The following is a 19,382-nucleotide window of genomic DNA, read 5'->3' as shown; positions in this document are numbered from 1 at the left end:
ACTCTTGATCAATTGCAACAATTTACCTAAATCGTCACCTCATGAATTCTGGCTACTCCTCAAGTTGTAACGGACCATGAAAGGAAGATGTCTGACACCCAAGAAACCATCAAATCCAACCAACAGAGCATTTGAGATGACTTCGGAAGATGGCTTTCAGATGTGTTTCAGCAAGCAGTGTCAAGGTGGGGAGGTTGTGCAAGGTCTGAAGGAAAGACCTTGTAAGGAGATTAATCATGTAAGTGTCCATTGTTCTAGTAAATGGATTTATTCCATCAGTCATCAAATTTGTCAGTCACACCTATTATAGGAAGGAGTTGATGAAAGGCAGGAAGGGTTGCTTATTTGAGTGGAAAATAACAGATGCAAAGAAGAGCTCATCCCCTGACTTCAGAAGGGGTGGCTCCCAACGGCCTAGCAAGGACCCATATGCTGATTTTGGCGTGTATGCCGTCTAATCTTTCTGTGCATTTTACCCAGAGACTAAAAATAGAGATAGAGATGAGAGAGAGATAAAGATAAGAGAGAGAAAGAGAGAGACTGAGACAGAAAGAGAGATACAGAGACAGAGTGACCAGTCCATGATAAGGAAGATGGACATCTGTGGGGAAGAGTCTGCAGTGAGGGCAAGAGGACAGGATGACATCACTGTTGTCAAAGAGTCTTACAAAGCATTTCACCACAATCACTAGATTGACAATCATTTTCACATCGCCCAATTACTATTTAGCATCACTCAATTTACAGCCTATCTTCTCCTACTCTCTGCCTTACAAGCTTTCCTGGTCCCTTTAGCCATGGTAGAATAGTCTTCTGTTCTACCATCTTCTTCAGCCCTGTCCTCTACACCCTCAGTCCATGAAACTCAACTGAAATAGGTGAGGCATTCCATTTGCCTTTAGATTTAGACATGGTCTGGTATAACACTGATATTCATTCATCACTATTTCTATTTGTAACTTATGCCCTTCCTCTTTTCCTTTGTCTTAATGTCAAAGCTCAGTTTTAACCCCCATCACAGTATAAACATCCTCTATTTCATCCATGTGCAGAGAGGGCTTTATTGGTAGTCTGTACACTTTTCAAATCTTTACTGTCCACCACTCTCCAAGACAAAGGTCCACATTAACTTTCTTGGTTTGGTCTATCATATCAAACTTGACCTTTTTTTATGAAAAAAAGAAAAACACATTCTGGAACCTGTAGATACTAAAGTGGTCCTTCACTGGAGTGTCATATCTGAAGCCACCAACTCTCCAAATAAATAAGACACCTAGAGAAGAACTGAAGATTGGATTTCCTTTATTTTAACTCAAAGTCACCTAAGAGCTAAGCATATTGAAGTACAGAGTTGTGAAAGAAACCAAATAGTGGCCATCTGCACATCATTCATTATTCGCTTATTCAAAATTACTTTATGGGTGACTACACTAGGTCAGGGGTACAATTCCACTTCCTGAGGAGTTCATGCTTAGTGAGAGAGACCTTCAAGAACAAAAGAAATGTTAAATAGAAGGAGTAGAGGGCAGGGATGTCAGAATAAGTTTTCCCTCAGGAGCATCCATGCTGACACTGGTGACTAAGTATTGGCAGCCAGGCAAAAGTGAAAAGTCATTTTATGCAGAGGGAGCAACGTGTGCAAAGGCCCTGCAGTCACAGGGCCAAGAGAATGAGTCACTCAGTGCTCAACTCAAGCTGCCCAGAGTGTGACACGGGTGTTATATCAAGGCCAAGACTGAAGGGTTAAGCAGGTTCCAGATTACAGAATTTTTGGCATACTTGGTTTGAACTTCATCCATTTGCATTTGCATGAAGAATTTTCTGGCAGAGTGTCATTTGGTACAGGGAGAGCGAGTAGAAGTGTAAGAGTGAATAGGAGAACGAACAAAGAAAGCTGGACACTTGAAGGCAGAGAAAGAAGAAAATATTCCAGGAGAGAATTTGAAAACTCTGAGAAGCATCTACCAGGAGCCAGTTTTGATGACCTTATGAGTTAACACAGGGCTGGTCCCAAAGTCTGGCGGGAAGACATGGGATCCAGATTGTGTGTAGGAACTTCCCTCATGGTTCAGTGGCTAAGAATTTGCTTTGCAACGCAGGGGATGTAGCTTCAATCCCTGGTGGGGAAACTAAGATCCCACATGTCAAGGAGCAACTAAGGCCTCACGTGGCAACTACTGAACCCAAGCACCACAATGAAGAGCCCACTTGCCACAATAAGACCCAATGCACTCAAAAGTGAAGAAATAAATATTGTTTAAAAGCAGGTTGTGTGTAAAATTTAAAAGGAGCCAGAAAGCCCTTCATGGCTTCAGAGATCTGCTGGTAATGTTGCCCTATGGGAGTAGTTCTCGCCGGGCTCCTCTGTCCATGGGATTCTCCAGGCAAGAATACTAGAGTGGGTTGCCATGCCCTCCTCCAGGGGATTTTCCCAACCCAGGGATAGAACCCATATCTCTTATGTCTCCTACATTGGCAGGTGGGTGCTTTACCACTAAGGCCACCGAGGAGAGTGGGGAACCCAGTAAATGTTCCCTTTGTATCACTTGCCCACTGCAGGGCAGAAGGGCAAAATCTAAGAGAGCAGGAAGAACACAACATTTTCCCAGGAGGACAAGCTCATGCTGTCTCTGGGGCCTGGCTCCCAGGTCTCCCGGACTCTCTCCAGGACCCTGCTGGCACAGGCTGTCTGAGGGGCTCGTTAAGCAAGAGGAAGTTCCCACAAGAACTACGAGGAAGAAAAACCCAACGCAGGGTGCTGAGTGGAAGAATTTATGGCTCATCAACTCTCCATTCCTCTATTGAGATAAATGTCCCCAGCACGGCTCACACAAAGGCCTGGTCCACACCACTGGATTGAAAGTGATGTAAAATTAAAAAGCCCTTTTTCAAAGATCTCATTCCAGAAAGCCAAAGCCAAGTAAAATACGCGTTTACTTCCAAGATGAATGCCTGGCCTGGCAAGCATTCCCACTCCACAGCTGTACATTGGGGTCTCTTGTCTTGGTGCATTAATTGACTTTTAAACCCAAACTTTATTGTTTCTAGTACAGAGAAATGTCCCCCTGCCCCCCCCTCCCCCCCCCCCCCCCCCCCCCCCCGCCATTTAAAAGCAATGTGCATTCCGTATTCCTTCGTGTACGGAATGCAGTGACAGCTTGGGGCCTGAGAAGTTTCAAAGTCAAAAGAATATTTTCTTTTAACCTCTGGCAGTTCTAGGGGTAGGCTGTATTCCCCAGATAGGGTATAAATCAAGAACACCAGAACACCGCACATGCAGGAAGGCTGCCTTTGGGTCTGAATTCCAGCTCCGTTGCTTACTAATTGTGTGCTCTTAGAAATTCATTCACTTTCCCGAGTCTTAATTTCCTTGTCTTTAATGGAGGTGACGACTTTTAAAAAATGCACGATGTAAGAGTTGTGGGTTAAGTTTTATTTGCAGCAATATGAAGACTGCAGCCAGGGAGACAGCACCTCAGATAGTTCTGAGAAACTGTTCCAAAGAGGTAGCGGGGAAGGACAGTATATGTGATTTTGGTAAAGGTGGGGTGTGTGCAAGCAAGCGCATATTTTGTAGAAAGTCTCTGCGAGTCTCGCGAAGCTTCTGCTAGTCACAAGAAATAATCACCACCATGAAGGATTTTAGTGCCTTTCTAGATAGGAGGAGATACAAGAATTGGGCTCATAAAATCAGCTCCTGAAAACTTCTAACTATCTGAGGACCTGTCCTGTCTGTTTTCCCAGAGCACAGAGCGCTTCGTTTCTCCTCTCCACCCTGAACCCCTCCAGGGGGTGTTGAAGGTCAGCCACTGCAGCAGCACATTATTTAGTCCTTGTAGAGGCAGACAGCAAGCACCCGTGGCAGGTGCCAATTTGTGGTTGACAGAAGTAATAATGATCTTGGAGTAATCATGAGGCTTAAACAAAGAAAGCAGTGTTGGTGCCAAACAGAGGACTCAGCTCACCAAGACAGCTCACCACACAGGGGCTCACCAGTCAGCAGATTAGCCATTTCTCTGCCATGAAAAACCAACTGACAAAGGCGGAGGCGAGAAGGAAGGCCTTCTCTGGAAGGCCTGTGAACCCTGGAAGGCCACAGTTCACACTGGGTTCTGGTTCCCGGGGGCTCACCCATCTTCAGAGGTGTCTCCCACCCCACTGGCACTCAAGGAAAAAGCAAATGGACAGAAAGTTCAAGAATAAATGAGAGTGCTACCAATCAATAGATACAATTCCTTGCTCACTATATGTCCTAGCTCAAGCTGCTACAACAAAATACCTTAGTCCAGGTGGCTTAAACAACAGACATTTATTTCTCCCAATTCTGGAGGCCAGGAAGTTCACAATCAAGGCGCCACACATGTATTGGGCTGGCCAAAAAAGTTCATCTGGATTTTTCCATGACATTCAGGTACAGAAAAACCGAAACACATTTTTGGTCCAACCCAATAATCCTTGGCAAAAACCCTCTTCCTGGCTTACAGATGGCTATCTTCTTGCTGTATGCTCACGTGGCAGAAAGGAAACTGGTGTCTCTTTCTCTTTCAATAAGAACATTAATCACATCATGAGGGCACCATCCTTATGAACTCATCTAACTCTCATCAATTCCCAAAGGCCCCACCTCCTGATACCATCACACTGGGGATTAGGACTTCAACATACGAATTTGAGGGGGACACAAACATTCAGTCCAGAGTACTACACATTCATGTATCATTCACTGTCTTAAATCCCAAGCTCATATGCAAAGGTCATAAAGGTTAACACAAGAAGAGCCCTGCTGTGTGACTGCCCACCTGAACCCCTCCTCCATCCTTCCCACAGAGAGATATCCTGGCAGACAGCCAGAGGGAATTCCAGATGCATTCATGAAATTCATGTTTCTTCTCATATGTCAGCTCAACCCTGGGTAGTTATTCCAATGTACAGTTTACATCCTCTCCTAGCCTACACCTTCCCCTGCACTCCCCTTAAATACTGATGAAAAGAATGACAGAAGTCCCTGGGGTAAAATCATATGGAGGGCTAGAGTGGGTTGAGCTCATGGTGTTAGGGTTCACAGGGTTTGGCAGAGTAAGAAGAGCCCTTGGGTTCATTCTTGCCCATCCAAAAACCTTGGTTATAAAGAAAATAGACCAGAGCCTAGCTCACATGATAGGAACTCAATACAAGTTTTAAACTAAACTGAATTGGACAATGGTTTCCAAATGAGATCTACTGAAATATACATACATGTGCATACACACACACACACACACACACACACGACACACATATAAACATGTACACATGCTCCAGTATGTATGTCATTTAAAAGGAATTTGATACTGATAATGCTACAGTGTGGATAAAAGCTTGAAAACATTATGCTAAATGAAAGAAGCCAAACACAAAAGGTCGCATATTGAATGATTCCATTTAATGAAATACCCAGAATATGTAAATCCATAGAAATAAAATGCAGACTGGAGGTTGCCAGGGACTGGGATGGGGCTTGGGAATGAGGAGTGCCTGCTTAATGGATATGGGTCTCTTTTGGAGTGATGACAATGTTTTGGAAATAGATAGTGATGGTGGTAGCTGCATAACATTGTAAATGTATACTAAATGCCATTACGCTGTACTTAAAAATCACTGATTCTCTATTATGTGAGTTTCACCTCAACTGAAAAACGAACGTCTCCAGCCTTTGCTTTTAAGACCTAGAATAGGTATTCCTAGGTTCCCACACACACACCCTGCTTCCTCCTCAACATTCAATAGTCAGCTCCTTACACAGCAGCTATGCATCTGCCTAATCCCTACATAGGAAAAATGAACAGTTGTTCTCAATTAGGGGCTGATCAGGTTTTGTAGACCTGAAGCTTATGGAAGTTAGGGAGACCATTTAAGAAAGAGAATGCAAATTCATTATACAAAATCAGGTAGGAAAGTAAAATTTTAATTTGTGTGAGAAATGAAATTACAATAAAGAGCAAGTTTTTAAAAAAAACTAATACTAAAACTTCACAAAACCCATCAAAAAGAAAGTATGCTGTCCTCAATTAATTGCCTGGCATGCAACTATAATAGTTTTTTCCTAGTTTTTTTAGTTTCGATCACGTCTATTTTATATTATCTATACAGGGGATACATGGGTTTTCCCGGCAGCTCTGTGGGTAAAGAATCTGCCTGCTCATGAAGGAGACACAGGAGATGTGGTTTTGATCCCTGAGTTGGGAAGATTCCCTAGATGAGAGCAAGGCAGCCCACTCCAATATTCTTGCCTGGGAAATCCCATGGACAGGGGAGACTGCGGGCTACAGTCCATGGGATCACAAAGAGTTGGACACGACTGAAGAGACTGAGCAGGCATGCACGCACACAGTAAAAACAAAGATCATTCAGTCTTCATCTAGCATGCTGATTGAAAATTACATTTCAGTTGATATATTCAAAAAGCTCCTTTCAGTCTTGCAATTCAATATTGGTAATATTGTGTCAATTTTAGCATTGTGGTGAAATCTGAGCACACCTCTCTGAAGTGTGTTTTATGTATGAGATATAAGATTTCAAGCTTTTAAGTTTGCTTGCACACTTTCTGTGCCAGATTCCTAGGACAAGTTTAATTATGAGACTACCTCAGTCCCCGACTTTTGTGTCAGGACACCTGGCAAGTCAGTCAACCCAGTTGGATAGGAATATTCCTGGAAGCCTTCTCAGCTACAGGAGAGCCAGTGAAAACAAAACCATGCACTGAAGTGACTTCAAGCTACATAAATACACCACATGAAGCGGGGGCCAGATGCAATGCCAAGTTATTTTCCCCCTAGGTATATCCCAAGACTGGAGTGAGTTGCCATTCCCTTCTCCAGGGGATCTTCCTGACCCAGGGATCGAACACGCTGCTATTTCTGGAATTATCCACTTTAGACATTACCTATTTTATTTGTATTGTTGGAAATAAAAATCTCATTTTTTTCCCACCATTAACTCATCCTGTTTCTTCCTCCTCCCTCCATCCCCTCCACACCCAAGAGATCCTCATCAGACCTAGAAGACAATCTACTTTTCCTTACTTACAAGGCCCTCCTTGATCTAACCCCAGTGGTCCTCCCTGGTCTCAGGTCCCCGTCTCTCCCCCTTGCCCACCACCACCCAGCCACCTTTGCTAGCCTTCTTGTTTCTTAGAAAGGCTAAACTTGTTTCTGTCTTGAGGCATCTGCCTGGGACTTCCTCCCCGAGCCTCTCTTCCCATGCTCAATCCTAAACATTTGCTTTCCTAGCCTGGCTGTATTTGAATGTGTATTCTTCCCTGTCACTCTATCGTGTTTATTATGCAGGCATGCATGCTTAGTCGTTCGGTCTTGTCCGACCCTTTGTGACTCTGTGGACAGTAGCTCACTAGGCTCCTCTGTCCGTAGGATTCTCCAGGCAAGAATACTGGAGTGGGTTGCCATTTCCTTCTCCAGGAGATCTTCCCAACCCAGAGATCAAACTCACATCTCCTGTGTCTCCTTCATTGCAGACAGATTCTTTACTCGCAGAGCCATCAGGGAAGCCCGTATTTCTTATACGTTGACTCTAATTTTTCTCGGGACAAGTTGACATACTCATTCATTCAACAAATATTTCCAGGCCTTAAGCATCACTGACGCAATGGACATAAACTTGAGCAAACCCCAGGAAGACCATGAAGGACAGGGAAGCCTGGAGTGCTGAAGTCCATGGGGTCCCAAAGAGTCAGACACGACTGAATGACTGAACAACAACAACAATAGAACTAAGTACAAGGAATATAGTTTACTGAACACAGGAAGCCTTATGGTCTCATGGAGAAAACAAGGAAAGGGTAATGAGCATGTGATATGATGAGCATCCAGATGAGAGAAGTTCATGGGAAGAGTTGAGAAAGCCCTACTCTAGCACCACTTCCCAGAAAAAGTGCCTCCTCCCCTGAAACTTGAAGGATGAACAGAGACAGCCCAGCAAAGTGGAAAGGGACAGGGGAAGGAGTGTTCCAGGCCAGGGAAAAGCAAGTTCAAAGACACAGAGGAAAGAGATATAGAGTCATACGGTTGAGGTGTTGACATAGGCCAGATAAATCTTCAGTCTTAATTCCTCCCCGGAGAAATGAGACACATGCATTTCCCAGCATGTTGTTGGCAGTGATCACTTATTAATATGTGAGCCTTCAATGAATAACAGCCCTCATTATCAATACACTATGAAACGAAGTAGACGACATTACTGGATACCAAAAATATACCTTTGCAAGGATGAGACCCAAATTTTAGTGAAATAAGGTATCCCTACAAATTAGATGATCCCACAAATTAAGCAGTTTGTCTTTGGGAAATAAACCATCTCATTGACTGTGATTCAGCCTAGCAGTTCTTGTCTATCAGGAATTTTACCTGTGATGCAATAATACTGATACTATTAGTAGTAGGAGGTATTGATTTCCAAGTACTTGCATTCCACTTTCTCTATCTTTACAATAACTCTCCGAGGTTGGGGGAGGGATAGATTGGGAGTTCGGGATCACCATGTACACACTGATATATTTAAAGTGGATAACCAATAAGAAGGGTTCCCCACTGGTTCAACAGTAAAGAATCCTCCTGGCAACGCAGGAGACACCAGAGAAGTGGGTTTGATCCTGGGGTTGGGAAGATTCCCTGGAGAAGAAAATGGAAATCCACTCCAGTATTCTTGCCAGGAAAATCCCATGGACAGAGGAACCTGGTGGGCTATAGTCCATGAGGTCTCAAAGAGTCAAACATGATGAGCATACACACAATCAACAAGGACCTACTGTATAGCACAGGGAATTCTGCTCAATATTCTGTAACAACCTAAATGGGAAAAGAATTTTAAAAAGAACAGATACATGTATACATATCACTGAATCACTTTGTTGCATACTTAAAACTAACACAACATTGTTAATCAACTATACTTTCAATATATTGATAAAATAATTTTTTTTTAAATTCTACAAGGTGGGGGTTATGATCACTCTTTTCCACTTGGGGAAACTTGGCTCAGAGAAGCTAAATGATCTCCTTAAGCTCACCCTGCCAGGAGGGATCAAGTCCAAATAGTCTTATTTAATGTCCATCCATGATACCAGGTAGTAAAGCAGGACTTCTAGATTCCCCCATTAATTTTTCTTAATTCTACAACAAATGGGAATAAAGACCACCTGACCTGCCTCCTGCTTTACTACCTGGTATCATGGATTGGACATTAAATAAGACTATTTGGACTTGATCCCTCCTGGCAGGGTAAGCTTAAGGAGATCATTTAGCTTCTCTGAGCCAAGTTTCCCCAAGTGGAAAAGAGTGATCATAACCCCCACCTTGTAGAATTTTAAAAAAATTATTTTATCAATATATTGGAAGTACAGTTGACCTATATGCAGGTCAAGAAGCAACAGTTAGAACTGGACATTGGAACAACAGACTGGTTCCAAATCAGGAAAGGAGTATGTCAAGGCTGTACATTGTCACCCTGCTTATTTAACTTATATGCAGAGTATATCATGCAAAATGCCAGGCTGGATGGAGCACAAGCTGGAATCAAGATTTCCAGGAGATATATCAATAACTTCAGATATGCAGATGACACCACCCTTATGGTAGAAAGCAAAGAGGAACTAAACAGCCTCTTGATGAAAGTAAAAGAGGAGAGTGAAAAAGCCGATTTAAAAGTCAACATTCAGAAAATAAAGATCACGGCATCCAGTCCAATCACTTCATGGCAAATAGATGGGGAAACAATGGAAACAGTGAGAGATTTACTTCTTGGGCTCCAAAAATCACTTCAGATGGTGACTGCAGCCTTGAAATTAAAAGACGCTTGCTCCTTGGAAGAAGAGCTATGACCACCCTAGACAGCATATTAAAAAGCAGGGACATAACTTCGCCAACAAAGGTTCATCTAGTCAAAGCTATGGTTTTTCCAGTAGTCGTGTACGGATGTGAGAGTTGGACTGTGAAGAAGGCTGAGCACCGAAGAATTGATGCTTTTGAACTGTGTTGGAGAAGATTCTTGCGAATTCCCAGACTGCAAGGAGATCCAACCAGTCAATCTTAAAGGAAGTTAACCCTGAATATTCATTGGAAGGACTGTTGCTAAGCTGAAGTCCAATACTCTGGCCACCTGATACGAAGAACTGACTCATTGGAAAAGACCTGATGCTGGGAAAGATTGAAGGCAGGAGGAGAAGGGGGCGACAGAGGATAAGATGGTTGGATGGCATCACTGACTCAACAGACATGAGTTTGAGCAAGCTCCGGGAGTTGGAGTTGATGGACAGGGAAGCCTGGCATGCTGCAGTCCACGGGGTCGCAGAGTCAAACACAACTGAGCGACTGAACTGAACTGAACTGAAAATCTCTTCATGACTCCCTGGTCTGCAGACAGCACCTTTGTGCTAGTTCTACTTGCTGTTATTCTAAGCAATACCCCAAGCTTTGGAGTCTGCTGATTTGAGGAGGGAATAATTCTTCTTCTTTTTTTTTTCTTTCCCTCAAGATGTACCTTTCCTTACTATCATTTCCTTAAGACCCTGCTTCTAAAAGCAGTGATATTTTAGAAAGAATATAATAGGATTGAGGGCCCTGGTGGCTCAGACGGTAAAGAATCTGTCTGCAATGCAGGAGATCCAAGTTCGATCCCTGCATTGGGAATATCCCCTGGAAAAGGGAATGGCAACCCACTCTAGTATTCTTGCCTGGAGAATCCCACGGACAGAAGAGCCTGGTGGGCTACAGTCCATGGGGTCACGAAGAGTCAGACAGGACTGGGACACTAACATACACATAATAGGACTAGGGATCAGAAAATTGGATTTCCCACCCCACCCCACCCCAGACATTAAATTTACACATCTTTAAGGGAATTATTCAAGCCCTACAAGACCTTTTAGAACTAACACCCAAAAAAGATGTCCTTTTCATTATAGGGGACTGGAATGCAAAAGTAGGAAGTCAAGAAACACCTGGAATAACAGGCAAATTTGGCCTTGGAGTACTGAATGAGGCAGGGCAAAGGCTTATAGAGTTTTGCCAAGAGAACGCACTGATCATAGCAAACACCCTCTTCCAACAACACAAGAGAAGACTCTACACATGGACATCACCACATGGTCAACACTGAAATCAGATTGATTATATTCTTTGCAGCCAAAGATGGAGAAGCTCTATACAGTCAGCAAAAACAAGACCGGGAGCTGACTGTGGCTCAGATCATGAACTCCTTATTGCCAAATTCAGACTTAAATTGAAGAAAGTAGGGAAAACCACTAGACCATTCAGGTATGACCTAAATCAAATCCCTTATGATTATACAGTGGAAGTGAGAAATAGATTTAAGGGCCTAGATCTGATAGATAGAATGCCTGATGAACTATGGACGGAGGTTCGTGACATTGTACAGGAGACAGGGATCAAGACCATCCCCATGGAAACGAAATGCAAAAAAGCAAAATGGATGTCTGAGGAGGCCTTACAAATAGCTGTGAAAAGAAGAGAAGTGAAAAGCAAAGGAGAAAAGGAAAGATATAAGCATCTGAATGCAGAGTTCCAAAGAATAGCAAGAAGAGATAAGAAAGCTTTCCTCAGCGATCAATGCAAAGAAATAGAAGAAAACAACAGAATGGGAAAGACTAGAGATCTCTTCAAGAAAATTAGAGATACCAAGGGAACATTTCATGCAAAGATGGGCTCAATAAAGGACAGAAATGGTATGGACCTAACAGAAGCAGAAGATATTAAGAAGAAGTGGCAAGAATACACAGAAGAACTGTACAAAAAAAAAAGCTTCATGATGCAGATAATCACAATGGTGTGATCACTCACCTAGAGCCAGACATCCTGGAATGTGAAGTCAAGTGGGCCTTAGAAAGTATCACTACGAACAAAGCTAGTGGAGGTGATGGAATTCCAGTGGAGCTATTTCAAATCCCGAAAGATGACGCTTTAAAAGTGCTGCACTCAATATGCCAGCAAATTTGGAAAACTCAGCAGTGGCCACAGGACTGGAAAAGGTCAGTTTTCATTCCAATCCCAAAGAAAGGCAATGCCAAAGAATGCTCAAACTACCGCACAATTGCACTCATCTCACATGCTAATAAAGTAATGCTCAAAATTCTCTAAGCCAGGCTTCAGCAATACATGAACTATGAATTTCCAGATGTTCAAGCTGGTTTTAGAAAACCAGAGGTTTTAGAGGAACCAGAGATCAAACTGCCAACATCCGCTGGATCATGGAAAAAGCAAGAGAGTTCCAGAAAAACATCTACTTCTGCTTTATTGACTGTGCCAAAGCCTTTGACTGTGTGGATCACAATAAACTGTGGAAAATTCTGAAAGAGATGGGAATACCAGACCACCTGACCTGCCTCTTGAGAAACCTGTATGCAGGTCAGGAAGCAACAGTTAGAACTGGACATGGAACAGACTGGTTCCAAATAGGAAAAGGAGTACATCCAGGCTGTATATTGTCACCCTGCTTATTTAACTTATATGCAGAGTACATCATGAGAAACACTGGGCTGGAAGAAGCACAAGCTGGAATCAAGATTGCCGGGAGAAATATGAATAACCTCAGATATGCAGGTGACACCACCCTTATGGCAGAAAGTGAAGAGGAAGTAAAGAGCGTCTTGATGAAAGTGAAAGAAGACAGTGAAAAAGTTGGCTTAAAGCTCAACATTCAGAAAACAAAGATCATGGCATCTGGTCCCATCACTTCATGGGAAATAGATGGGGAAACAGCAGAAACAGTGTCAGACTTTATTTGGGGGGGCTCCAAAATCACTGCAGATGGTGACTGCAGCCATGAAATTAAAAGAGGCTTACTCCTTGGAAGGAAAGTTATGACCAACCTAGATAACATATTAAAAAGCAGAGATATTACTTTGCCAACAAAGGTCCATCTAGTCGAGGCTATGGTTTTTCCAGTGGTCATGTATGGATGTGAGAGTTGGACTGTGAAGAAAGCTGAGTGCCGAAGAATTGATGCTTTTGAACTGTGGTGCTGGAGAAGACTCTTGAGAGTCCCTTGGACTGAAAGGAGATCCAACCAGTCATCCTAAAGGAAACCAGTCCTGGGTGTTCATTGGAAGGACTCATGCTGAAGCTGAAACTCCAATACTTTGGCCACCTCATACGAAGAGTTGACTCATTGGAAAAGACTCTGATGCTGGGAGGGATTGGGGGCAGGAGGAAAAGGGGATAACAGAGGATGAGATGGCTGGATGGCATCACTGACTCGATACACACGAGTTTGGGTAAACACCAGGAGTTGGTGATGGACAGGGAGGCCTGGAGTGCTGTGATTCATGGAGTCACAAAGAGTCAGACATGACTGAGCGACTGAACTGAACTGAAAGGGAATTATTGTGCAGCTTTAGCTGGGATAATAGATATAAAAGCTCTAGAGAAATCAGATTTAGGGACTTGATGTGATAAGCTCATTCAAATAAGGTTGTAATAGCTACCTCATGGTTTAATTATGTTTGCACTTGAACTGAGGGCCATTGGGGCCTTAAAGGGAAAATTCAAACCAGCATTTGAGACCCTTAGCAAGCCAGTGTGGAGGTACTTCTCAGAAGAGGCTGAGGAATCAAGGGAAGATCCTTCTATCAAATCAGCTCTCAGGGAAATCCGTCCATGAATAGCGGCAGCCCTGGTCTACACAGGTGACCTGCATCCACACAGAAGCATCTACCCTGGAAAGATCCTCTAAAGCAGATGATCCCCAACTGCCACCAAAGCCCAAAGGGATAGGGAGTCAGCATAAGCTGGGGATGAAGAGGTACAGATGAGGGATTCAGCCATCCTGCCTACATAACACCAGGGAAACAGTCCAGGTTCGTGCCTGATTTACAGAATGTCAGGACTAGGAGATAAGTGACACATGATCTGGCCCAAGGCTCCACTTCATGAGAAAACAAGGCCCCAAAGAGATAAAGGAACTTGGCCAAATCCCTCAGTGACAGAACTGAGGCTCTGCCTGGCAACAATCCCTTCTCCCAAGCCAAAGCTCCTTCCGTTATATACTGTGGTCTTTAAATCTCAGAGAAAGTCAGTACACCAGCTTCTATCCACCAGTCCCCTGTACCAGGAGCACTGGGCTGTCATTTTCCAACATATTGACAGGCCAGTCTATTCCAGGCTGTCAAAGCCTCAAGGTTTCACAATAGATGAGAGCCAGACTTCCCTGTGGTCCATTGGCTCCCAATGCAAAAGGCCTATGTTCAATCCCTGGTCAGGGAACGAAATCCCACATGCCACAACGAAGACCCGAAACAGCAAATAAATAAATAAATGTTTTTAAAAAGACAAGAAGAGCCAATCATTTATTGATCTATTTCATGCTTGCCTCTCATTGGATAAAGCCAGTAAGGCATGGTAGAACCTGTGAAAAATATAGAGACAAAAATGCTTTTCATGTCTTTGTTTATTGAGTCACCCCATTCAACAAACATGTACTGTGTACTCCCCCAGGCTTCCCCAATGGCTCATTAGTAAAGAATCCACCTGTCAGTGCAGTAGACATGGGTTCAATCCCTGAGTCAGAAAGAGCCCCTGGAGAAGGAAATGGCAAACCACTCCAGTGTTCTTGCCTGGGATATCCCATAGACAGAGGAGTCTGATAGGAAAATGTGTTTCAGGCAGGGAAAAGCACTTGTGCAGGCTACACAAAGGGGCTCAGCTGGGAACTCCTATGCTTCAAATGCCATCAGTTGTGGTCACTCATTGATACACAGCTGGTGGATGGTCTGGTCTGTAGAGTAGAAATGGTTTCACTCATATGTCTGGCACTTTGGCAAGAGTGGATCAAAAAGCTGGGCGTAACTGAGACTGTCAACAAGCATCTAGGCCTAGCCTCCCAGGGTAGCTGGACTTCTCACATAGTGTCTCAGAGCTCCCTGTGCAGAGGTGGAGGTGCGGGGGAGAGATTCTAAGAGACAGGAAATGGAAGTGCATGTTTTCTTAAGGCCTGGGCCAAAAAACAGGCAAAGCATCACCTCCCCCATATTATACCAGTAAAAACTGTCACAAAGCCCACCCACACACAAGGGCAAGGCACACAGATCACACCTGTCTGTAGGAGACACTTCAAAGAATTTGCCACCATCTTTAATTTCAACACAGAGATGATTTTGGAGGAGAAATTCGGGGCCAAACTGAGAACCATTCTAAGGAGTTTGCATTTTATCCTGTTTCCAAAAGGGGAAAAAAAGTAATTTTAGGCAGAAAAATAATTTTATTGGAATTTTCTTGAGGACAATCATTCCCAAGAATGATAGTAGTAGATGTAGTAGTAGATAGGTATAGTAGAAGATGAATGAAAGGAGAGAGTGTGTTGGCCAAAGACCAACAAAAAATCTATTGCAATAGTCCAGCGGAGCACACTGCTTCTTTATTCCCAAGCAAACTGCTGGTATTAACAAGGGAGGAGGAAGAACCAGCTGTGACTAATACAATCCATGAACAAGAGTTGGTGATCACTTGAAATGGAAGGAGAAAAGAGGATCAAAGGAGGAGTTGCAATATCTCCAACGTTTCTAGCTTAAGAGACTAAATAGACAATAATTCCATTAAAAGAGATGGGCATCTACTGTTAGTTTATTATTTCAAAGACTTACTGCTCTTGGTGTGCTTATTGCTCCTATGACAACCCTCAGCACCTACTGAATGCCTATCTTCTATCCCTGCCTACCATCACCTGTTCTCTTCCCTAACCTATGCTTTGCTTATATGTCAGAAAAACAAAATTCCATGAGACATTCTCTGTTACTAGCAACATAACACAGTCCTTTTTTTATGCCTCTTCACTCTAAACCTGTAGTTGTCCTTGTCTCAGTTCACAAAGAAGTTCAAGGCCCACTGCATGGGAATCGGCCAGAGGAGCTTATCAAAAAGTCCAGCGTCTGGTGGTTACTTCCGTGGATTCTGACTCAGTGGACCAAAGAGGGTAGCAGGCTTGGGGGGAACCACCATGATAAATGACTGCTTTCATGAGAAAGGGACCGTAGGTAATAGAAACACACCAAAGTCACAAGTGAAAATCAAGCCCAGCCCTGTTGGAAACGCTTCTAAACACCCTCTAGGAACACAGAGAGCCTGCAAACGTGGAGCTTGGTGTTTGATGAGAAACAGGACGCTGTTGTGCTGGTTTCATTCTAGTCTTCCCTTTTAAATGTGATCTTTTATCAGAGGCACATATGTTTTCTATACCTTCACATGTGGCTGCAGTTAGGCCAGGAAACAAATTCCCTACTAGTTGAAAGTTTGGGCCTTTCTTTCACGCCCACCAAGCATCAGTTTCTCTCCCCTGTTTTAGGGAGACCTTAGGGAAATAATTAATCAGCCTGCCTGCTTGCAACACTTCCAGGACTTGGGTCATAAGAAGTGCACTGTTCCCAACAGATGGCACAGCGACCGCCTGGGGCGCCTCCCCTCCTCCAGCAGCCACCACCTCTCCTGTCAGCAGTGCCCGGCTGGTTACTTCCAGAAGCCTCCTCCCAACACAGCTCTGTGGCTCTAGGGGAGAACCCCTCCCCCACACATCCCCAGGGCTTTTCTTTGTTCTGCTGGATAATGAATGTTTTGGTTCAAGACCTAGCCAAGCAAGGATGATAGGAAATTTCACTGAAAGATCTATGGCCCGGGATTAGGCACAGATTTGCCTCCCCCCAACCCCTGCCCAAAGTGGCCAGGCCCCATTAACCATGTAGATCTGAGTCAGATGAATGGGACCTAGAAGGTGCCAAAGCATAACCATCCAAAGCCAGGCCCTACTGGAAATCAAAGCAGTCCCCAGATATTCCCATATTTATAAGATCCCAGGATATTAAAAAATGAAAAATTGCTGGTGAGGTGGTGGATTTAAAGTTACAGAAGGATGCTTCTTTCGTGCCTGTCAATATGACTGCCTGCATGAGCTCATACAGAAAGGCTATCAAAAGTCTAAACTGAGGCGCTTTGTCACATAATGTGAGGGCTGGGTCAAGTGGTTAGTGCTTCTATCCAGCACCCTCTCCCACCCTCCACCAAACCAGACCCCCCCTAGAGCCTCCAAGAAAACCTGGTAACCAGGAAATCAGTGATACAGGGAGAACAGAGAACATTTCAATAGAAGACCTGGACGTGATTACGTGTTTGGCTAGAGACTCAAAGACTACCCTGCTGCCTCCCACTCTCTTAGATTTTTTTTTAAAGAAGATCTAAGATATATTTTTAATTATAAACTATTGTAAAGTGACCTGTGTTAGGCCTCTCTTGTGTCTTGTATCCTATGGGCAGGTCAAGAGCCTTGGGGCTGCTTTGCAGGCAGGGTTACCATTTATGTTTTCTCCCTGGACCCCCGTTAATCACCTGACCCACTGCTGCTGGTGGAGGAAGCCCTGGGCACTTAGTTGCACAGTCATGTCTGACTCTGGGCAACCCCATGGATTGTAGCCCACCAGGCTCCTCTGTCCATGAAATTTTCCAGGCAAGAATACTGGAGTGGGTTGCCATCTCCTCCTCCAGGGGATCTTCCTGATCCACGGAATGAACCCACATCTCTTGCATCTTCTATATTGGCAGGTGGATTCTTTATCAACTGTGCCACCTGGGAAACCCACTAAACTATGGTAACAGCTTGTAATTGGCCTTCTTGCCTTCCATCCTGCCCCCACACCTCTATTCAATGTATTATTCACAGTGGCGCTACAGTGACTTTTCTAAAAGCAAATTCAGTTATGTCTCTCCTTCATTTAGAAGTCTACAGCAGCAGTCCTCATGTTTCTAAGTAGATCAGCAAGCTTGTTAAAAAAAAAATATATATATATATATATATATATGCACCCAAGCAAGACCCTTCCCATTATGATTCAGCATCTGCATTTTTTTTGCTTGGGCTCAGACATTATAGGACTCAGGCATCAGTATTATGACAATCACCCCTGACAGCTCTAAGGCAGGTGCTCTGCAGAAAACTGATTGTATCCAAGACCGCAATTCTTTGCCCCTCCCTACAGTCACATCCTTCGTCATATCACTTGGTGATATTTTCCCACAAAAGAGGTACAGTTTTCTTTGCCACTCCATGAAGCCCAGTGAGCCTTGTAACTAACTTTGGCCAATAGTATACTAACAAACGTGGCACAGACAGAGGCTGAATAAGTACCTGAGTGATTGGGCTCTCTCCCTGCTGGGCCCCGGGATTCCCATGAGATCATGCTTGGTCCAGCCCACTAGGGGATGGAACACACAGAGCAGTATTAAGTCCTTCCAGTCATCCCAGCAGAGGACTCCTGGATAGGCTGACAGCCAATCCTGAGACTTGAGAATGAACCCAGTCAGTATCAACAGGAGCCACTTAGCCAAGAACCCCAAACATGTAAGCAGTTCATGTTGTAAGCTGCTGAGGCTGGGTGGTAGTTGTCATGCAACTGATATGTGGCAACAGTATCTGACCTTACAATAGCAACCACCTTAGCCAAGCATGCAAGATCTGCATATTCTAAGTCTACATGCCTGTCCATCTTCCTTGCCCTACTTACATGTACCTGTGCTCCAGCTATGCCCAAATACTTTCAGTTCAACAAATGGGCAGGGCTGTTGTGCATCTCCATGCCTTTGCACATGCCCTTCCAGCTCATGAGTCTCTTCATCTTCGTGGGTTTGCCCTGAACACTCAACTTATGGCCACTCCATGATTAATGCCTAACTCTATTATTAAATTTAACTCTTAGTGTGGCATTTTTATACAAATAAAAACTTTTTATGTAATTTTACATGTAAAACAAAAACTAGGTCATAAGTCTTGTTGTGTCACTGGTATTTAATAAATGATTGATGAATGTTAAATGCATGAAATTACTAGAGAGCTGGAAAGAGCCACCAAGAACTATGTTGGCCCATGACTTTGAGCTGGAGCTGCATTTACTCAGAACCTCCTTTATCTGTCAATGATGTCAACTCATGAAGAGAGATCAATATAGTAGCTTGATCCGCGAGCAGTGAATCCATAAGCTACTACTTATAAGTTATGGATCTTGTGAAAAGAATTCAATCTCTCTGAATTTTATGTATTAAACTGTTGCAAGAATTAAGTGAGATCATGAATATAAAGCCCTTTTCACAGCATAAGCCTTGCAATCATGTTAAACCTTGATGGTGATGTTTTTATTATTATAATATCAAGCAGCCATTTTCAGAATAAATCTATTCTATGAAAAGCCCCATGAAAATGAAAGCCTAAATCCATTTTCTTCTTCAATGTCAACCGAGGTCTTTAATTGCCTAAGAATGTCTGTATGTGCTCAGTCACTCAGTCATGTCCAATTTTTGTGACCCCATGGACTGTAGCCCGCCAGGCTCCTCTGACCATGG

The sequence above is a fragment of the Bos taurus genome, chromosome 14 (assembly GCF_002263795.3).
Source record: "Bos taurus isolate L1 Dominette 01449 registration number 42190680 breed Hereford chromosome 14, ARS-UCD2.0, whole genome shotgun sequence".
NCBI classification, from domain to species: Eukaryota; Metazoa; Chordata; class Mammalia; order Artiodactyla; family Bovidae; genus Bos; species Bos taurus.
The sequence above is the reverse complement of the archived record's forward strand: the minus strand, read 5'-3'. Positions refer to the sequence as shown.